Here is an 18,862-nt window from a genome sequence, read left to right on the forward strand (position 1 = left end):
ATTACATTTGAGCAACTGTTGGATAGTGTGTTGCTCAGATTAAAACAAGACAATGCATGGTATACCCGGATAACTTCATCATGTATTCAAAGAATACTCGAGAACATTTGAACCGGTTGCATGAAGCGTTTGATCATGCAACACGATTAATGTTGTTTTTGAAGAAAGGTCATGTCATACAGCAATAATAGGGCAGGATGGAATTTGTACCATTTGAAACTAGTTGAGGTATTCAAAAATTTCCAACACCCACACCCACCAATGTAAAGGAATTGCAATCTTGCTCAGGGCTCACGAATTTTTACTGTACGTGTGTTCCGAAATTTGCAGGAATTGTAAGACCTCTCCCGCAATTGCTGTGGAATGGAGTGAAATTGGGCAGCTGAGTGTGAGGTGGTGTTCCAGAAGTTAGAATATCTGCTCACATATTGTCCCATCTTGGTCTATACGGATTTTAAAAACCCATTTAATCTTTCCCGTGATTCGATCGATCTTGTACTAGAAATTATTTTGAGTCAGGAAGTAGATGGACAGGAGCATCCTACTGCATGCACTTCACGGCAGCTCAATAATGCTGAATGAATTTATTCGACTATGTAGAATGAAATGCTCTCAGTCATTTTGGAAATGGGTAAGTTCGTTGTTACCTCTATGGCAGACGATGTAAAGTGGTGACTGATCATGGAGCGCTGAAGTCGATTTTGGGTCTTAAAGATCCAGTGAACAGATGGTTGAGATGGGCCTCGTGAGTAGGGCAGTTCGATGATGAGGTAGAATATCAGCTATGAAGTTCACAGATTAAAGTGAATAGACTCAGCCATAAGTACAGACTTTGACGTAAATGAATGGAGGCAGCACAAAGTGCTGGCCTGAGTTGTCGGTGATGTGCTAAGCAACAGCAGTTTTGTACAGAGGGCAGAGTATTGTATAGAATGAAGCACAATGCAATGCAGTTAGCAGTACTGGAGATCTTGCATGACAAAGTGTTTAGGCAAGTATACGACCCGATTTTAGCGGGACACTTGGGTCGAAGAGCAATGGTGAGAATCGTAGCATGGAATTATTGATCGATGATGGGTGAGCAGGATATGGACTATTACATGAAAAATTGTGTTCTGTGTACTGAAAGAGCAGAATGTAACAGCAGCCAATTAAACTACAGAAGTCAGTGGAAGCTGATAAGCCCTTCCAAATCGGGGCCTAGGATATCCTAGGACCCCTAGCACAACCACCAGCTGGGAGTCTTAACATATTAATCATTATTGTCCATTTTCCTCATTACATTACCACGATAAATTTACTGGACCAGCAAGCCGCCACGGTGGCTCATTCTCCAATCGGCTAGTGAATATTTCGCTTTTGAACACCTGAAACCATAATCATGGAAAAGGGAGTAAATGTTATGTCAGAATTAATGCAGCAGCTATGAAGACTGTTGCACATTAAGAAAATATATATGAGCTTTGTGCTCTCTCAAGCTAATTGTCGCACAGAACAAGTCCACAGAACCATTGAGAATAAGTTGAGTTTTTACGTAAATTCTCAGCTTCAATTTTTGCGGCGAAGATGCTGTCGCCTTTTGAATTTTAAGAAGTCTCGCTGCAAGGGGACATATTGTCAGTGAAAGATGTTGCTAGAGAGTGAAACTAATTAGGAGACAAGTACTAAAAATTAATAGGAATGCTTCAGAGTAACAGGAAAGGGCGAATAATGTAAAGCAGTGTTACCTAAATACCACGAGGGTCCATGGTTTGTGTTAACGAATGCATATGTGAGGAAGTAGGAAAAGAGAAATTTGTGTAACAGTATAATGGCCCTTGCCAGGTAACAGAGATGACATCACCGGTTTACGTTAAACTGCAGCTCCCCACATACCCTTCGATACTCCACATAAGGCAAATTCGGCCATGTAAGGGGATATAGACAATTTTACTTCTGTTACCCCAGTTTTCACAGAAGGGCGGAGGGAAATCTTGGATGAGGAGGAGAAAAAGTGTTCCGGTGCAATGAAACTGCTGGTGCAAAGATGAAGAACGCATGAGCAAAGTTGGTGTGAAACGACGTCAGCCAGTAGCCCACTATCTAGGACCACACCACGACAGGAGCGGCCTCTATATGAAGAGAATGTAAGTGTCGCACCTGCCAGCCTTGGGGACTGTAGAGGATGGACTCTAGCATAGAGGCCTAGATGAGCAGAGACATTAGCGATAGCAGTGACTTATGAGCGATGTGTATGCTTACATGGACATTGTATGTAGTGAAGGACAATGACAGTTTGCATCCCGCCCATCGCTTGCGACAACTCACTGTAATTCTGAAGTTAAGTATTGTCAAACTTCTTTAGTGGAATAAAAATCATTTATGTGATTTGCTAGAATTGTTGTATAGCTATCTGAGAAGGCTGCAATCTTTAGGCACCCTATAAGATACGAGTGGGCAGGACCCCACAAAAAGGAAAACAAAAGCGAAAGAAAATGGATAATACAGCCAAACATCGGTATATGCTGAGAGCTAGAAAAGGGATGTGGGACTCACATTAGAATTTTCTTTCCATGCCGGATGCACGTTCCCCCATTATGATGGCAGAGGATGGAAGCAGTATGTGGGAACACATTCAGTCTATGGGGGAGGAAAGGAGTATGGACTATTAACGTGTTAGACCTATTGTACTATGGGTGTGTAGCCGAAGTAGCTACGGTATGTTCCGTGTTGGAAGGTGTCATGTTTTCCTAGCAGACGTCGGATAACGAGTGAATTTTAAGGGTAACTTTCAGCATTTTAACACTTGGGAAAGATTTAGAGATTGGAAGAAACGTTCTGAAAAGTGCACAGCATGATGAATAATCAGTCGGGGTATAACGGCACACAAGAAGAGTATCGGCTTCACGATTGGAGTTTAACAATCTACAGGTGCAACTGCAACAGACTACACGATTGATCCCTGGGATTAGACAGAGGTGAGGATGGTTGGACGTAAATGTTGGGATGTTAGAGATAATTTTTAGTACAGGCAAACTGGATGATGTAGCTAACGTCAATAAGGCATTACAGGAAGTTCGAAGGATGCGGAAAGCTACCAGGAGGCAGTGAATTTTCACACAACGCAGCTCACCAGTTTGGAAAGCAATGTGCTGAACAACATTCGGCAGCTTTGGGAGGTGGCCGCTACTTTAATGTCACATATTAGATCATCTTCCGAAACCACCAATCAGGACTTGCATGTTATTGGTGACCACTTGAAATTGTGGGGTTGCAGGAAGCACTGCTGCATGCCATTCATGGGCACCATACATTAGTTCTGTTACCACCGGTATGATTTTCGACATGTTTGAAAGAATCCAGACTATTATGCCAGCGCCTTTGGGACTTATGAAACTGGCAAGGGAGGAATGCTTGACTACGTACTATTACTTGACTACTGTTATGAGCCAGCAAAGAGGGCCTCATCTAGAACTTAATACACAGATACTACTAGCTTGTAGAGATTCTTATTTGGAGTGATATGCAGTAAACACATACCCAGTAGCAATGGAGTCATTGTGGAAGAACGACAAACTAAAATTGAACGAGAACTTACTAGTGACACTAGACAGACACACACAACAGATGTTACGCTGCCAATACAGACCGGTCCCCATCTGCAATTCAATGTTAATGAATTCAGTGCCGAAGTTTGGCGAATTCGTGTTGTTTCATTCTGAAAATGGGCACCTGGAATGCCCTACGAAACTATTGTTGGAGGAAGGGGGAAGACTTTCATTGGGTAAAACAGCATTAGTTATATTTGATGCCAGTGTTGAAAGTCGTCGTTTGTACGTGTTACAAGCAGAGAAAGTTAGGTAGCACACCAAGGTTCGTTCTGAAGGATTAAGGGTTAATACCTAATGAAACCCGTTGTGAAATATCTGGACACATTTGCCGCTTCCCAGCTACGATAATGGCAACCATAGCCTTCAGTATTGTCTATTCCTTAACTTACGTACCTAACCTTACTACCTCAGTTTTTGCGCAAAATACCTCTAGTTTCTTAAAGTTTCCTTGAAGAGGACCTGTTCACCTACCTGGATCAGATGATTACCACACAGCATAGTTGTGTCACCACGGAACATCTCATAGAGGGCATGAAAAGCAACAGGAGTATGCAGCAGAAGCAATTGGTAATCACTGATTCTTGAATATCAACTGCTTGTGTGTTCCTTGTCCTAATTGGAATTATATACTTTTTGTTCAAGAGAAGAGCTGCTCAAATTTCACCCCTCTCAACTTTTACATATGGATCTGAACTGATGAGAAAAGCACCTTTCGACAAGGTATTGTAGTGAGTGAACGATCATGAAGGCCAAGACCAAGTGTGCTCAGGGACCTTAAGGAACAATTGTGTATAAGAGAGAAAACTCTTTTCTCATTACCAGTGACATGCCATAATACATTGTTTCAAAGGAAATGAACTTTGTAAATATGGTATTTGTAGAGGGCACAAAATCATTCAAATAGTGTCGAGTGCAAATAAAGGTATAGAAACAATGAGGGGACGTGTTCTTTTCGTAGAAGGTAGGAGTGTAGAGGGTCGAATGATTAGAGCGATGAAGTTAGTTAAAGGTAGGACTGTTACAGTAATGAAGTTAGTGAAAACGTGAAGGAATATTGAGAGCCAGAAGTCGTATGCGTGCTACAATTTGTTGCGCAGTTCAGTGGTATGATACTGTGACGCAAGTGGGTCAGTGGAGCGCCGACTTAGGCAACACATAGGAGGACACCATGTCACCAGCCATCTCGTCGCAAGCCCAGGTGACAACATTTAAGGCGGTAATCGGTACATTTACGCCAGTCTAACGACAACAGAATATTTCAACGACCTACTGGGGAAGAATAATTGCAAACATCAGCAGCAGAAACCGGTATTTAAGAACTGGCAGATAACTCATCATCATCGTCCGCCATGAGTCGTTGGATTGACCTTTGTCACTTAGCTTTGCAAGTAGTTCGGAATCGCCCCTGTCATTGCAGTCATCACAATAGTCTCCCTAGTAATGTAGTCATAGCCCGAATGATGTGGTAACTTTAACTATGTTTGGGTGCTGTCAACAGCCAGCCACCTGCCGTGGGAGTCATCGCTTGGGGTGTGTTGTGGCAACCACTGTCGCCATCCTCCTGGAATGCTGCCCCGATACACGCTGTGACCAGGGCCAGAGCCAAGGACTCTGGCCCACTGACGCCAGACATCTGCAGTTGTGGATGGTCGCTTACACAGGGCACTGACCTGTCACATTGCCACACCCCCAATTATAATCACAACGGAGGCCTGTAGCACGTGGTTACAGAAACTGCAGTACGACCCCGCAAAGCCAAAGCACCCCAGCCGAGGAAGTGGATTCCATTTAACGCCAGCACAGCTACTGCCGCCATAGTGGACACGCATGCGAACATCCGCCGGACTCCTTCGTTGCAACTGAGAACTTTACGAGCATCTGCAAAACTCGTCCAGATGCCCCCGCCCCCTCCCCCAATGTGTTACTTTTGATCAATAAATGTTGTTATCTGTTGTCAGGCGCCATCCATGGACACACTCCTAACATCCTCTTCCTCATGCCCTGTAGACGACCGACGTTGAACCTGGCGACAGTCATTTGAGTCCCACGCCTGTATCCACGGCTGATTTACAATATCTCTATTTAGAGAAATAACACCACCATTCTTCGTAGTATACAGTAGTATCGGTACACTGTTGACAATTATGTGTCACGGGAGGTGGCTCCGAAAGCAGAAAACGAGGTATCGGATATTGGATTGTCAGTGGAAAAGTAGTATCAGTGGATTCAGTAGGTGGGGAGAGCTTAGTGACCATAACGTGGAATAGTCATTGAATTTCACGTGAGTGCAAAGCAAATGCTGTTATGGTATGACGGTGTTTTTATGTTTAGGTTGTGGTCCCATTACAACGCTTAGGAGAACGCTAAATGCAGAAGGATATGAGCTGATATAGCAGGACTGTGCAGTGCATACAGAAGAGGGCTACTTCGAAACGATGATTGTTCGTTTTAGCATGATGCTATACCCTATCCTAAAGTAACGTCCTTGAGCCAATCTTTTGTGGACTATAAAATTCCAGGAATGGACTATGTCACCAGAATCCTGACATGAAGCCATTGTAACACCTCTGGAATCAGTGAGAACATCAACTTCGCTTCAGATTCCGTCACCCACAGTTACCATCTTCGCTGGAGGGTAATGTCCGATTTCAGCTGGTTGTTACTGACAAACGTAAAACCTACTAAATGATTTTCAAAATTTGATAGAGGAATATGAAATGAATAAAAAAGGTTTCTCAAACAACCTCTGGAGGATTACTGGTCAGGAAGTGAATAAACATATTAAAGAGCAAATTTCGAGTTATGATGCATTACTACATATCTTATAAAACAATTCAGAACAACTGAGGCTCAGTATGGTGAAGAAAAGGTCACAGATTAAGGAAGAAGTGGAATAAACACCCAAGAAAGCTGAAGGTTCTGGTTGTTACAATTGTGTGTGAGACAAAGAGAGAGAGAGAGAGAGTGAGAGAGAGAGAGAGACATGAGAAACTACTGCTGCTTTGACACACACAAACTCACTTACGTATGTGTATATACGAGTAATACAACCTCTAAGCAGGTAAGCCATGTTGGCTTGTCGAACTTTATCTGGCTCAAAAACTGAATGTTGTGGCAGAATACGATCCAGTGGACTAATTTGCGTTACGAAATGTATTTATCTTGCGGTCGGTTTATGAAAATCGGTAATTCATTCATTAAATAGGCTGTGCCTTAAATGATCCAGTACACAATGAGAAACTGATTATTGAATGAGTGTGCTAAAGACAGCACGTGCTTCATATTACTGTAGTTGATGTAGAATTTGGAGATTTTATATATGTGAGGCACAATAATAGACCAAGCTAAAAGGGTTATCCATTTTATTTTAAAAGTATATGAATGACAGAAACAATTAAATGAAGTACCATTGTTGTGAGATAATACATATTAGCAACTATAAAGCATTTCTTCAATGCTTTGAGGGAAAGTAACAGACCTAATATTCTCATAAACATTTCAATTTATATCTCACTCAGAATCAGTTTTGCCCATAACGAATATTCAGAAATAGGATACTATTTGTTTTACTAAGCTACTCACTTTGAGAGGGCAGCTGTGTCATTTTCTGATTACATGTTTTGTGGTATTAAAGGCTTGCCACAGATAGGTAATCATTTTGAGTATGAATGCACCATATTCTGCCCATAAACAGAAGAGAGCTAGATGTTAGGAAGATTCAATCCTGTTTCAATAAAAGGAAAGTTCTTCTGTATCTCCGCGACATCAATAGCTGCTTACAGAGGATAAAGTCAAAGTTAGAGGGTGACCTTGGAAGGAGGCGTGTTGATCAATCAAATCGACATTAAAGATTGAAAACTTTCCAACTCTGTACGGAATAGAAATGACACTTTTACGTTAATGCGTATGTATTATGCAAATTGAATCACACAGCTATCCACGCCTCAATAAGCGTTACACAAATAGCTTCCGTGGCAATACTCAAGGTAAGCTTAGTGTACATAGCAATAAGTAGGTTACAAATCTGATAATCATCTGGTACTGCCTTCTGCGTCAGGACGCATGCGTCCCACAAACACTCATTGACTACCGGTATTTAGTAACGTTCCAGTGATTCCTGAATATGACAACAGGAATAAAAAACAACCCAGAATTACCAGTTCATTCAGGAAGTTCACCATCTGAACCTCAAGAACTGAAGCCTAGAAAGAGTCCCAGTCTACAGTAACCAGCCAGCAGGACAAGTTTTTTTACCCGGTTTTTGGCTGTGAGACTTAATCGGATAACTCGTACGTGGTTTTCACAGATCAAGTTCCTTTGGCGGAGCCAATAACATCTTCACTGACCTCTGCCGCTATCGGGACATAATCACTCTTGCTGAAGTTCGTCGTATGCCTGGACATTTGGCAGCTCTTGACTTCAGACCAGGCGTTCGATCGCAGCTTCCAGCTTCCTGGAAACGGTGCTCCGCAGTATGGGCTACCCTGATACTACCGTCGATGTCGTAATGTGTCTCCATCGTGGAGCTACGTCTCGTGTGCTCTACAATGGCCGTCTCACTCCTCCCATCTCGATCCATACGTCAGTGCGTGAAGGCTGCCCGCTCTCTGCACTGTTGTATGCTTTCGCCAAGGAATCGTTGCTCTGCAGTCTCCGTTAACGCCTGTATGGGATGTCTCTCGGTGACCACGTTTTCAGCTGCAGCTCCATGCAGATGAACTCGGCACCTTTCGTCGTAGCTGTGCTGAGTTCATGGAGTTTCTGATATGGATCAACTCTGACGGAGAAGCTTCTGGTAACTGCTTTATTTTTTGGGTCATCAGTCTTCTGACTGGTATGTTGCAGCCCTTCACTAATTTCTCTCGTGTGGGAAGCTAATCACCTCAGAGTAAAACTTGCAACCTATGTCCTCAATTATCTGCTGGTCATATTCGAATCTTCGTCTTCCTCTAAAGTTTTTGTCTTCTAAAGCTCCCTCTAATACCTTGGAATCCAGTCACTGATGTCTTAACAGATGTTCTGTCATCCTGTCTGTTCTCTTTGTCAGTTTTTCCCACATATTCTTTATCTCTCCGATCCTGCACAGAATCTCCACATTCCTTACCTTATCATAATTTTCAACATTCGTCTGTTGCAGCACATCTCAAACGCTTCGATTCTCTTCTGTTCCAATTTTTTACAGTCCATGCTTCGCTACCATACAGTGCTGTGCTCAGGGATATCTTACTCAAATTGAGAACTACATTTGGTACTACTAAGCTTCTCTTGGCCAGGAATGCCTTTCTGCCAATGCTAGTCTGCTTTTGATATCCTCCGTGCTCCGTCCGTCTTTGGTTATTATGTTGCCTGGGTAGTAGAATTGCTTGAGTTCATATACATCATGACCATCAATCCCGAGGTTTAAGTTTCCCCCTACTTCTAATTACTTTCGCCTTTCTTCGATTTACTCTCAATCCACATCGTGTATTCATTAGACGGTCAATTCATTCAGCAGATCATGTTATTCTTCTTCAGTTTCACTCAGGATTTCATTGTCATCAGCGAATCGTATCATTAATACCCATTTCCATCATTGCTTCTTCGATGTACAGATTGAACAGTAGGAGCGGAAGACTACATCCCTGTCGTACTCCCTTTTTAATCGAAGCGTTTAGTTTTTGGTCGTTTACTCTTATTATTCGCTCTTGGTACTTGTACATACTGTATATTACCGGTCAATCCCTATAGCTTGCCCCTACTTTTCGTAGAATTTCGAACATCTTCCACTATTTTAAACTGTCGACCGCATTTTGTAGATCGACAAATCCTTTGAACATGTCTTGATTTTTCTTTAGTCTGCTTCCATTATCATCCACAACGTCAGAATTGCCTCTCCCGTGCCTTGCCTTTCCTAAGGCCAAACAGATCGTCATCTGACACATCTTCAATTTTCTTTACCATTCTACAGTATATTATTGTTGTCAGCATCTTGGATGCATGAGCTGCTCAGCTGTCTGTGCGATAATACACACACGTGTCAGCTCTTAAAATCTTCGGAATTATGTGGATGACACTTTTTCGAAAATCACATGGTATTTCGCCAGGCACATAGATTCTTCACATCAACGTGAATAGTCGTTTGCAGCCACTTATCCTAATGATTTAAGAAATTCTGGCGGAATGTTATCGATCCCTCCTGCCTTATTTGGCCTTAAGCCCTCGAAAGCTCCCTCAAATTCTGTTACCAATACTGGATTCCACACTTCTTCTCTTCTTAATCGACTCCCATCTCGTCTGTGACATCAGGCAATTCTTTCGCCTTATAGAGGCTTTCAATGTACTCTATCCACCCATCCGCTCTCTCCTCTGCATTTAACAACGAATTACGATTGCACCCTTAATGTTACCACGCTTGCTTTTAATTTCACCGAAGATGAATTTGACTTTCCAATGTGCTGTGTCAGTCAGTCAGACTATCATTACTCAGTTGATATCTTCACATTTTGCTTGCAGTCATCTCGCCTTAGCTGCCCTGCTCCTACTATTTATTTCATTCCTCAGCAACATGTATTTCTGTATTCCTGAATTAACATGAACATTTCTGTATTTCCATCATTCATCAATGATCTGAAGTATTTCTTCTGTTACACATGGTTTATTTGGAGTAACTTTATTTGTATCTATGTTTTCCTTTCCAGGTTCTGTGATTGCCCTTTTTAGAAATATCCATTCCTCTTCATCTGTGCTGCCTACTGAATTCTTCTTCTTTGCTGTATCTACACTCCTAGAAATGGAAAAAAGAACACATTGACACCGGTGTGTCAGACCCACCACACTTGCTCCGGACACTGCGAGAGGGCTGTACAAGCAATGATCACACGCACGGCACAGCGGACACACCAGGAACCGCGGTGTTGGCCGTCGAATGGCGCTAGCTGCGCAGCATTTGTACACCGCCGCCGTCAGTGTCAGCCAGTTTGCCGTGGCATACGGAGCTCCATCGCAGTATTTAACACTGGTAGCATGCCGCGACAGCGTGGACGAGAACCGTATGTGCAGTTGACGGACTTTGAGCGAGGGCGTATAGTGGGCATGCGGGAGGCCGGGTGGACGTACCGCCGAATTGCTCAACACGTGGGGCGTGAGGTCTCCACAGTACATCGATGTTGTCTCCAGTGGTCGGCGGAAGGTGCACGTGCCCGTCGACCTGGGACCGGACCGCAGCGACGCACGGATGCATGCCAAGACCGTAGGGGACCGCACCCCCACTTCCCAGCAAATTAGGGACACTGTTGCTCCTGGGGTATCGGCGAGGACCATTCGCAACCGTCTCCATGAAGCTGGGCTACGGTCCCGCACACCGTTAGGCCGTCTTCCGCTCACGCCCCAACATCGTGCAGCCCGCCTCCAGTGGTGTCGCGACAGGCGTGAATGGAGGGACGAATGGAGACGTGTCGTCTTCAGCGATGAGAATCGCTTCTGCCTTGGTGCCAATGGTGGTCGTATGCGTGTTTGGCGCCGTGCAGGTGAGCGCCACAATCAGGACTGCATACGGCTGAGGCACACAGGGCCAACTCCCGGCATCATGGTGTGGGGAGCGATCTCCTACACTGGCCGTACACCACTGGTGATCGTCGAGGGGACACTGAATAGTGCACGGTACATCCAAACCGTCATCGAACCCATCGTTCTAGCATTCCTAGACCGGCAAGGGAACTTGCTGTTCCAACAGGACAATGCACGTCCGCATGTATCCCGTGCCACCCAACGTGCTCTAGAAGGTGTAAGTCAACTACCCTGGCCAGCAAGATCTCCGGATCTGTCCCCCATTGAGCATGTTTGGGACTGGATGAAGCGTCGTCTCACGCGGTCTGCACGTCCAGCACGAACACTGGTCCAACTGAGGCGCCAGGTGGAAATGGCATGGCAAGTCGTTCCACAGGACTACATCCAGCATCTCTACAATCGTCTCCATGGGAGAATAGCAGCTTGCATTGCTGCGAAAGGTGGATATACACTGTACTAGTGCCGACATTGTGCATGCTCTGTTGCCTGTGTCTATGTGCCTGTGGTTCTGTCAGTGTGATCATGTGATGTATCTGACCCCAGGAATGTGTCAATAAAGTTTCCCCTTCCAGGGACAATGAATTCACGGTGTTCTTATTTCAATTTCCAGGAGTGTACATACTTAGAGGACTTCAAGCGTGTGTCGTCATTCCTACGTACTTCCGTATCCTACTTCTTTGGATATTGTTTAGTCCTGACTAATCTCTTAAACGTCAGTCTACTCTTAATCACTACTACATTGTGATCTGATGGTGTATCTGCTCCTGGGTTTTCCTTACAATCCAGAATCTGATTTGGGAACTCTGTCTGACCGTGATGTAATCTAACGGAAATCTTTCCGTATCTGCCGGCCTTTGCCAAGTATTCGTCCACCTCTTCTGATTCTTGAAAGGGTATTCGCTCTTACCAGCTGATATTTTTTTACAGAACTCAATTAGTTTTTCTCGTCTCTCATTCCTTGCCCCAAGCGCACATTCGCCTATAACCTTTTCTTGTACTTTTCCCCTACAACTGCTTTCCAGTCCCAAAAGGCTATTACATTATCATCTCCCTTTCCGTACTGTGTTAACCTAACAGTATCCTCGCATACTTTATCTTTCTCTTTATATTCAGCTTGCGACATCGTCCTCTATATTTGAACCATCATTGTCGGTTTAGGATTGCTGATGATTCTGAGAAGAAAAAACCTATCACTGAACTGTTCACAGTAATACGCTCTCTGCCCTATCTTCATATTCATAACGAATCCTACTAGCGTTACACCATGTTGTGCTGCTGTTGATGTTACCGTACACTCATCTGACCAGAAATGCTGGTCTCCTTTCCACTTCACTTCACTGACTTTAACGTCCCCAAATCAAGCACCATGGCTTTAGGTGCTGGGCTTCCATGTGTATAGTGCTGCTCCTTTGCATGTATCTGATACTATCCGATGCTTAGAACTCGATTTCGCAAGTGACCTGCAGTGGGCAATTGCCCTCAACTGCCAATGATTCCTTTCCCAACTACGACCTGTGCTCTTAGGTCACCCTTTACGAGCGGTAGATCTTCCGCATCGGACACATTACGTAAATGTATGTTTGGTGTCACGTATCTTCCACGTGGCACAAACACTTCCTATTCCGCCATCCATGGCTGACAGTAAGCTATCGCTATTAGGTTCATTTGTTTGCCACGGCTTGCTGTTCAAGTTAAGGTAGGAGACACTTAACCTCAAGCGAAGCAAGGGTGGTTTGGATCTGTTTAATGTGCCTGTCAGAGCGATATGTCTCTTCATTGGCTCTCACATGACTTTTTGGCACGGAAGTCCTACGTGCCTTATCAGCCAGTTGCTGGAGGCCCATGCAAAACACTCTCTCAGCACCTATCCCGCTTTCGGAAGTCTCTCCGGCCTTCTTTTACTTCCGTCATTTACTCCTCCAACTCAGCTACTTCCTTACTGTAATACAGCCAGCTCACTCTACATCCACGAAGGCGATCTATGGTTTCCTTCAGTAGGACAGGTCATCGAATGTGGTTGAGGGGAAGCCGTGTCGCGATCGGTGTGCGCACCTTTTCTTCATACGTCCAGTCGGTGTGGTAAATGAAGCAAGTATGCCAGTCGCACCTTCACAGGATTTACATCGCAGACACCCCGTTGTGTGTCGTGTGTTATGTTACACAGACGAGCACCGCCTAGTGTGCAGATCGGCAAGAGGTATCTGGTGCTTGGTGCGACAGATGTAGTTCCTAACTACCCGTATGACTCTTCATCAGATACCACTCAACTGCTCCTCTTTCTGGACTGGGGATACTTCCTTCAAGCGAAGACGAGCTCTGTGAAGTAAATTTGTGGACACTCAGCTCACTACTGGTGTGCTGATGACGAGATAAGTATCCTTGATTTTTGAGACTTCGTTAATGGATACCACAGTGCAGTTGGCCCCAATCCAATACACATACATTTTTTTCTCCAATATCCTTTGCAATGTCTTCCTTAACCCACGCCAGAGTTGGGGTATTCCTATCATGAAGAGTTTATACACGACTCTTTCACACTTAGAACTGATATTTTCTCTGGTCATCGAAATGTTCTTCTCGGGGAAACTATATGTTGATAGTGACAATGGGCCTCACGTCTTTCTGCGCCCTCCTCCTAACGCCGTTGTTTTCCTGCTATTCTCGGTGCCAATGTGCCCCGATACCTCCTTTTGGGTGCCGGGAAGTTCCCTTTAAAAAAATGGTAATGCAGACGCTCGCAATAATGATGATGAGTTCCCATACTCCGACGAGCATAGGGGACGCTGCGGGAGACTAGCGCCGCCGTACTGGGCAATGTCCCGGTAGAGGTGGTTTGCCATTGCCTTCCTCCGACCATAATGGAGATGAATGATGATGATGAATATGACACAATAACACCCAGTCATGTCGAGGCAGGAAAAATCACTGACACCACCGGGAATCGAGAACGCTACCGCAGGACTACGAGTGCTCGCAATATGCGGAAATCTAAGTTGGCCTCTCGGTCCGGCAAAAAGAAAAAAAAATAGTAGTAGAGTACTTGCCCACGAAAGGCAAAGGTCCCGCGTTCGAGTCTCAGTCTTGCACACAGTTTTAATCTGCCAGGAAGTTTGATAACAGCACACACTCTGCTGCAAAGTGAAAATTTTATTTTGGAAATATTAAATTATTTCAGGTATTAAATAAAATGTCTGTAGCACCGTTTGAGTATCGGGTTCTGAGAACCATAACGAGGAGTAGTCAGATTCCATTATACACACTGAGTTCTACTTATTTCTGTAGGCAGGGCAGCCCTCATGTTGGACTTAATCATCACCATGCGTTGCACTTTAAAGAAGAAGAAAAATCCTCACTACACAGACACCATACCTGTTTCAACAGTTTAATTGTATGACCCCCCTCCCCCCAACCCACCCCACCCCTATGAACCTCGGACCTTGCCAGTGGTGGGTAGGCTTGTGTGACTCAGCGATACAGATAGCTGCCCCGTAGTTGCAACGAGAACAGAGGGGTATGTGTCGATAGGCCTGACAAACGTGTGTTTCCTAAAGAGGGGCAGCAGCTCTTTCAGTAGTTTCAGGGGCAACTATCGGGATGATCGACTGATCTTATCACGGAACATCAACCAAAGCGGACTTGCTGAGCTAATAGTGCGAATGGCTGAAAGCAACGGAAACTACTGACGTAATCTTTCTCGAGGGCATGCAGCTCTACTGTATGGTTAAATGATGATGCCATCCTCTTGGGTAAAATACTCTATAGGTAAAATAGTCACCCGGATATCTGGGGAGGGACTACTCAGGATTACGTGGATATCAGGAGAAATAAAATTGGCAATCTATGGATCAGAGCGTGTAATGTCAGATCCCTTAATCGGACACTTTTGTTAGAAAATTTAAAAAGGGGAATGGATAGGTTAAAGTTAGATATAGCGAAAATTAGTAAAGCTCGGTGGCAGAAGGAGCAGGATTTCTGGTCAGCAGAATACAGGTTATAAATACAAAATCAAATAGGGATAATGTAGCAGTAGGTTTAATAATGTGTAAAAAAATAAGAACAAGGGTAAGCTACTATGAACATAACAGTGAACGCATTATTGTAGCCAAGATAGACATGATGTACCCTATTCACCAAGTATTACAAGTTTATGTGTCAACTAGCTACGCAGATGGAGGAAATGTATGATGAGCTAAAATAAATTATTCAGATAATTATGAGAGCCGAAAATTTAGTTGTCATTGGGGAATGGATTTAGACAGTAGGAAAAGGAAGAGGAGGAAAAGTAGCAGGTGAATATGGACTGGGGAAAAGGAATGAAAGAGGAAGCCGCTTGGTAGAATTTTGCACAGAGCATAATTTAATCATAGCTAACACTTGGTTGAAGAATCATAAGAGAAGGTTGTATACGTGTAAGAGACCTCGAGACACCGGAAGGTTTCAGGTTGATTATATAATGGTTAGACAGATATTTACGGTCCATATTTTGGGCTGTAAAACATTTACAGAGGCAGATCTCGACTCTGACCACAATTTATTGTTTATGAACTGCAGATGAAAACTGAAGAAACGGCAAAATGACAGGAATTTATCGAGTGGGACCTGGAAAATCTGAAATAATCAGAGTTTATAGATGGGGCAGTAAGGAACGACTCACAAGAATTAGGGAAAGGCATGTAGAACAAGATGAATGGATATCTTCGAGAGATGAAATAGTGAAGGCTGCAGAGGATCCATTAGGTAAAAAGACGAGGTCTAGTAGAGAACCTTGGGTAACACAAGAGAAACTGAAATTAATCAATGGAAGGAGTTAATATGAAAATGCAATAATTGAAGAAGGCAAAAAGGAATACAATCGTTTAACGAATGAGGTCGAAAGGAAGTGCAAAAAGTCCAGGCAAGAATAGTTAGAAGTCAAATGTAAGAAGGTAGTAGTGTACATCGCTAGGGATGAGATAGATACTGCCTACAGGAAAATTAGAGAGATCTTTGGAGAAAAGAGAACCACCTCTACGAATATCAAGAGCTCATATGGAAGACCAGTACTAAGCAAACAAGGGAATGCAAGAAGGTGGAGGGAGGATACAGAGGGTCTATACACGGAGGATGTACTTGAGGGCAATATTATGGAAATGGAAGAGGACGTAGAGGAAGGTGAGAAGGAAGATACGATACTGCGTCACGAATTTGACAAAGCACAGAAAGACCTAAATCGAAACCAGGCCCCGGGAGTAGAAAACGATTCTTTGGAGCTACTGATAGTCTTTGGAGAGCCAACTGTGACAAAACATTTAGATCTGATGAGGAAGATGTTTGAGACAGGTGAAACAACCAGAGACTTCAGGAATAATATAGTAATCCCATTTCCAAAGAAAGCAGGTGCTGAAAGGTGTAAAACGTACCGATCTATTACCTTAATGAGTCACGGATACAAAATTCTAACATGAATCCCATACAGAAGAACGGAAAAGCTGGTAGAAGCTGACCTCGGGGAAGATAACATAGATTCCAGAGAAATATAGGAATACGCGAGTCAGTACCGACCCTACGACTTCTCATAGAAGATAGGTTAAGGAAAGATAAACGTACGTATATAGCATTTGTAGACTTAGAGAAAGAATTTGGCAGTGAAGACTCAAACACTCTCATTCAAATTCTAATGATTAAAGGAGCAAAATACAGGGAGCGAAAGGCTATTTACAATTTTTAAAGTAACCAGATGGTTGTTCTAAGAGTCGAGGGGTACGGAAGGCAAGCACTGGTTGAGAAGGGATTGAAACAGGGTTGTAGCGTGTCTTCGAATTGAGCAAGCAGTAAAGGGAACAAGAGAAAGATTTGGAATAGGAATTAAGGTCCAGGGAGAAGAAATACAATCGCTGAGTTTTGCGGACGATACTGTAATTGTGTCAGAGACAGCAGTGGACTTGAAAATGTAGTTGAACCGAGTGGACAGTATTTTTGAAAGGAGGATATAGGATAAAAATCAACGAAAGTCAGACGAGGATAATGGAATGTAGTCCTATTAAATCAGGTGATGTTGAGGGAATTAGAGTTGCGTAATAGACACTTAAACCAGTAAATCAGTTTACCTGTTTGTGATGTAAGCTAACTGATGATGGTCGAAATAGGGAAGACGTAAATTGAAAACTGGCAATGGCAAGAAAAGCGTTTCTGTAGTATGGAAATTTGTTAACATCGGATATAGATTTAAGCGTCAGGAAGTCCTTTCTGTAAGCATATTTATGGTGTGTAGCCACGTATGGAGTGAAACATCGACGATAAACGGTTCAGACAAGAGGATAAATTTGAGGTAGAACCTGACTAAAAAGTGGAATCGCTAGGTAGGACACATTCTGAGGCATTTATGGATCACCAGTTTAGAGCTGAAGGTAGCATAGCCGGTAAAAATTCTAGAGAAAGACCAAGAGGTGAATACAGTAAGAAGATTCGAGGGATGTAGATTGGAGTAGCTACTCGGAGATGAAGAGGCTTGCACAAAACAGAGTAGCATGGACAGCTACATCAAACTAGTCTTTGGAATAAAGACCGCAACAAGAACAATAGTAAGACATCATCATTTAAATGCAAGAGGAATTTAGGTTTCACTTCAGTTAAGAGTCTCTAACCTTCAATCGCTTTTAAATTTCTCTAACAGCAGTTAATATCCAAACAAGGCATTTTACCGTCTTGAAAGTTCTTTCTTGTTCACTTGTTTCTCGATAACATTTTGTTAGCAATCTTCCTCTCTTGGACCTCCACTTCTCCATTAATATCATTAAGACTGTTTCTGTTCTTACTACTTAACATTTTACTTCAACAGTATGTCAATTGTAGCTTTTTGTAAACTTCTGCGTACCCTTTAATGGTTAAACACCACGTCTTGTCTGTTGTCATTACATTACCAAGTCGTATCATCGACAGACTCCTTTCATGTTTTGCTTCCTCCTTAAATGAATTCTGCATAGGTCAAGCTTTTCATACGAGACCAAAGCGTTTTTTATACACGTATATTGCATACTTTGCAAATTACTTAAAGCACAACTACAAGTAAAATACATCATATTTCATTTACACTTAAACCCAGGCTAACAAAACAAATAATAGCAATCAAATTATATACAACTATCATTACATATTTAGTTAATCACCGAAAACGTGCTGCGTTTTATGGCACAGGCGCTCTCCACCACAGTATTACCATGGAGTGAGGAAACAAAGAATCAATGGGCACTTGTAGTAAACACAGGAGATTTAAAACACACAGAAAAAAAGAAAATACATTTGCAGTTGACTAGCAGATATTTCTGTAGATACTGACATGCATTTTCAAAGTTTGTTACGCAGTAAGAACCTGGTACATAATTCTTGTGAAGAAGGTCTGTGACAATAATCCTTGGCTTCTTTACTTCAGTCAGATTGACTCTCAAAGTTTGAGATGACGCTTTCAGTTTCTTTCCTGTAAATATCATACGCACCTTCAACTGTCCCAATGTACTGATTTTTTTATTAATTACGTGTCTTTAAAATTTCGTGCCTATCACCACCAGAATATGCTTGTAATGATTGTCAGTAAAATTCTCGCAGTTTCTTAGCTATGGTTGTGCGAACATACGATGATTATCTCTAGTTTATTACCATCCATAGCAGTAGGCTTGGCTTACGTCCAAGAATTGGTCCGAATAAGTTGTTAGCACGTCTTTTTTCCCTTTTACTAGTTGGTTACTGAACCA

The sequence above is a fragment of the Schistocerca piceifrons genome, chromosome 6 (assembly GCF_021461385.2).
Source record: "Schistocerca piceifrons isolate TAMUIC-IGC-003096 chromosome 6, iqSchPice1.1, whole genome shotgun sequence".
In the NCBI taxonomy this organism is placed as follows: Eukaryota; Metazoa; Arthropoda; class Insecta; order Orthoptera; family Acrididae; genus Schistocerca; species Schistocerca piceifrons.